This window comes from Lolium perenne, chromosome 3, assembly GCF_019359855.2.
Source record: "Lolium perenne isolate Kyuss_39 chromosome 3, Kyuss_2.0, whole genome shotgun sequence".
NCBI lineage: Eukaryota > Viridiplantae > Streptophyta > Magnoliopsida > Poales > Poaceae > Lolium > Lolium perenne.
The window spans coordinates 7,463,118-7,468,091 of record NC_067246.2 but is presented as its reverse complement, the minus strand read 5'-3'; positions in this window follow the sequence as shown (position 1 = coordinate 7,468,091).

The following is a 4,974-nucleotide window of genomic DNA, read 5'->3' as shown; positions in this document are numbered from 1 at the left end:
CCAGAGGGCTACCAAGCCATGGAATCTAATTGCAAGAATCACGGACTAAATAAAATCAGCTGGCCATGCTCCACCGAGTCCACCCCATCTCTCCTCCCAGTCCCATGGCCGAGCTCCTCCCATCCCCATCGTGATGGCCGAGCTCCACCCATCCTTCTCTTTGTTTCCTCCCAGTCCCCATCTATCCTCCCATCCCCTCCTGGCTTCCTTATCCGACCTCCCCTTTTTTGAGACCTTGTTCCTCATTAGCACGACCGATCGATCACCTTCCTCATCTTGGAAATTTTCGTCGTGAAGTAGTTCCAGCTCGGCTTATCTCCGCCGGCTCTGAGCTACCCAGGATTCGACCATGAGCATTAGACCAGGCGTGGGAGTCTTCCCAGCGCGGCGGCTCGGCCGGCGTGGGTAGCCGGGCAGCGTCGCTGGGTCGCCGGTATTTTTCAGATGCGTAGAAGTCCAATGGAGTTTGGACTGCGGGCTGATTATCCGATTTTGGAGGGGCTCCGAGGCAAAAGTACCGGTCTCATTGCAATTTAATAGTAAAGATAAGATATGATGTTATTATAATTAGCGGTCCATGTCTCCTATACTAGGTCGCATCTGAAATAATCATCGCGGTTAGATGGGGAAAGGTATGCTTTCCGTAGCCTAGCAGTTGGGAAGGATTAGTTTCATGACGCTAGTTGCTGATCTCTGAATCTGGTCCCTGATCTATAAATGATGCTAGTAAGTATATCAAACTAGAGTATTACCTAGCAATCAGTATGGTGGCTGATTAATGGTAAAGTAGGTGAAGTAACATAGATACATCACTTAGATTATACTATACTATATAATAAACTGGATCAAGTAATACAGTTGGATTCGTAAATGCTTGTAGACTTTTACTATGCCTAAATACGGTGGTTAGTGCTTTTAGTGGAGGAGCTTGTGTCACCATTGCCAAGGCATGCAAGCTTCTGCGTGTATTCTTCTAGGATAGGTTATGCTTATTCTTCGCCCTCTTCGCTGAATAAGATGTCCTTGTTAGACACAAATGGCTCCTCTAAACCCTGATATGCATGTTCTTCGCCTTGTGCGCCTAGGAAGATATGGTCGTATGACATCTCCTTCAGCTCCTCAGCTCCTCCTTTTCGATGTACATATGGCCTCCGTGAAGATGCTGCTCACTTGTATACACGTTAGAGGGTATGGATATAGTTAAATAATTCAATGGAGAATATTAGATTTTTCCAATTCAGATCTCACCGAGTCACCAGATGAAATAAAGATACCATACATAGACTTTGCGAAATACATGCAATGCACATTCGGCAGCTAGAGTCCAAATGAGCTGCACAATTACCCAAAAATACAACTGGATGCAATATAAAAGGATGGGAATCATTGCTTATTTAGCACATCCAGAATTCATTAACACTTGAAATGTGAAGATACTTGTTTGAAACAGTTTATGGAAACCACTTGATCATCTTTTACGTTGTCTGATATGGAGTAAAAGGCAATGCTAGAAAAAGACATTAAATGAAGGTCTTGTACATATCCTTGATTCTCATCTGAATGGCTATGCAGACGGAAATTCTCCATCGGTTTAGCATACTGGGCACTGGAAGGCATGATAGAGCTGTACTATATTCATATAAGGATGAGGTCGTACCATATTTACCATTGAACTTGAAAAATGATGCATGCCCGACCGAGAAATTGAACAAACTTGATAGAAACGTAAAAGCAATCGACTCACAAAACGTTTGACCACTATATGAACCTATGAAGTAAGGAACAATTTTTTTATAAGAGAAACAATCCAAAAAAAAATTGATGTACAAACCTATACAGTAATCATGTATCTTGTCTTTTTTGCACACAAATCTTTTGTGTTCGCGGTAGTGACACACAAAAGACTAACATCTGCCAAGAAAGAGGGACCTTTGAATAAATTAATCTGGAGCTAGAGGGTTGCATGATTACTCCACATAATGTATGTCCAGTAAGTTTGCCGACAAAGAGCAAAAAATAAAAACTCATAGGTTAAGAGCAACATGTACCGCATAAGATTTTCTGTTCTTAACTGAAAATTGTGATGCCATCAATGCTAGAAAAACTAAACTGGCCAAAGAAATTAAAGACAGTATGACCTGATGATCAAAATAAACAATACCAAGAAGTTCTTGGCTGTATTTTCCTTAAGCCAACCATAGCTGATGCTTGCCTCTCTTGAGACGTAGCAAACGGATAGACCTGTAAAACTTCAAATCATGCAAAAAGTGAATATCATGTTTCCATAGGTTCCAGTGTACTCCAGCGGAATAAAGGCACATGAAGTCTAACATGTCAAATCATTGTGAACTCCTTTTGAGAGAGCGATCTTTTTTTTTGTAAACATACCCGTTCATATGCGGGGTGATTAACTATTATACGTAGTAGGGGGTACACTTCAGGTTAAGTTCTGACATGCATATGCTCCAATCAATACTGGTTTCCAAAGAAATCAGAGTACATTTAGTAGTTGTACTGCATTTCATCCTTTAGTGTAATTGGAGCAATTCTCTGACACATTGGTATTAGTGTAGCTGGTAACTCATCAAGGATTTTTTTTAAATGCACGAAACATCAAGGATATACATATTTTACAACAGAGTGAACTGAATTATGCCTCATGAACTGCTGTTGCTGAAATTGTATTACTCACAACGACACTGAAACAATTCCTAATAAAACATTCTCTTAATTTTTATTGCTTGCAGTACAGTTTTATTTGTTTAAATTCTTCTTTTTTTGGAGACTTGAACCAGTTTAGTTCCTTTCTATCCTGGATTTGAACCAGTTTCCAAACTTTATAGTGCCATCAACTTGGTAATAAAAGTACCTTCACCGAATAGCAATGGTCAGGGCTTCTCAATCTGATTATACCAATTCAGAATTACCAGGTCTAGCAGGGAGGAGAATAGAGATGGACAGGGAAGAAAAAATCGAGCAGGTCTAACAAATAGTTGGAACAGAGGAGTGTCAAATCTAGAACATAATTATCCTTCAAGCTTCTAGTAAGACTAAAGAGCGTATATGATTCCCTTTTATCAGAACAAATAATTCGGCAGAAGGTGGAGGAACATTCAGTCTAGACATACATCAAGAGTCAAACAATTAAGACCATTAGACTATAGTAGCATAGCAGAGCCATAATTGTTGAGATACATATCCTTGTATATCCGGATGTGTATCTTCTGTAGTTATGTATAGCGATACATATCTTTGTATTTATTATTGGGCCCGCCTCCTTCCTTGTATAGTCGAGGACGTGGCCTATATATGTACCGCCATATGCATCCGATCAATATATCGAGTATTGCATCTCATTCTACATGGTATCAGATTCCCCACGATCCTAACCTCCCAAAACCGGCCGCCGCCTCTCCCCTTGGCGCCGCCGCTGCCGGTCCTTCTCCTGGCCGCCGCGCCGCCCCCCTCCAACTGGCCGCCGCGATGTCTTCTACTCCCTCCAGCAACCCCTTCGGCTACAACCCCTGGACCGGGGTCATTCATGCCTACACCATGCCGGTGCCTCGCCCACCCGCTCCGGGCATCATGGGTCCACGCCCGCCGACGCATCAGGCCCTCTTCGCCGCGCCGCAGCTGGCCCCTGGCGCCCTGCCCTACGGCGGCTTCGCCCCGTACGCCGCCCCACCACCGGCCGCACCGGCCCCCTGGGACCATTCTCTCTACACCGCCCTCCAGTACGCGCCCTCCCCGGGCTCCTACACTGGCGGCGGTGATTGGTTCATGGACACCGGTGCCTCCGCACACATGGCTGCTCACCCGGGTAACCTCTCCACCTCCTCGCCAACTTCCACTTCCTCTCGCATCATTGTCGGTAATGGTGCTGGTCTCCCCATCTCACACATAGGTTCAACTAATTTTCCGTCTAATTCTAAGCCTTTATCTCTCAATAATGTCATTGTTTCTCCCCAACTTGTCCAAAACTTAGTCTCTGTTAAAACTCTCTCTCGTGACAACTCTGTGACTGTGGAATTTGACGCGTTTGGTTTTTCCGTAAAGGACGCCCGTACCCGGATGGTTCTGCACCGCTGTGAGAGTCCTGTCGATCTCTATCCTGTCCAGCCGGCTCCCTCCTCTCACGCTGCACCTCGCGCTCTTGCCGCCGGTGTCGATCTCTGGCATGCTCGCCTGGGACATCCTAGCCCCGCCACACTCCGTCAAATCATGAAGAGTTTTTCTTTTTCTTGTAATAAATTTGATACTCACACCTGTGAGGCGTGGCGTGTTGGCAAGCACGTACGTCTCCCCTTTAGTAGTTCTTCCACAGTTGCGTCATTTCCTTTCCAGTTAATTCATAGCGATGTTTGGACTTCTCCTATTACTAGTAATTATGGTTTTCTATACTACCTTGTTCTGTTAGATGATTTTTCTCACTTTGTATGGACGTTCCCTCTCCGTAAGAAATCCGATGTCGCCCAGACCCTCGCCACTTTCTACGCCTATGTTTCCACCCAATTCGGTCGCCCCATTCACGCTCTCCAAACCGATAACGGTAAGGAGTTTGACAACACCACCATCCGCAACCTTCTTGCTTCCCACGGCACCATCTTTCGTCTAACCTGCCCATACACATCCCAGCAGAACGGCCGAGCCGAGCGCGTCCTCCGCACCCTTCTCTTCCACGCTCATATACCACCTTCATTTTGGCCAGACACCCTCGCCACCGCCACCCTCCTAGTTAATCTCCGCCCATGCCGTCCTCGCTGGAACTACGCGCCACACCATCTTCTTTTCGGGTCTCCCCCATCCTATGACGGCCTCCGCATCTTTGGTTGTCGCTGCTATCCTAGTACCGCCGCCACCGCCCCTCACAAACTCGCCCCGCGCTCCGTTCCTTGTGTCTTCCTTGGTTACCCGGCTAACACCAAAGGCTACCGCTGCTATGATCCGGTCTCTCACCGCGTCATCACCTCCCGG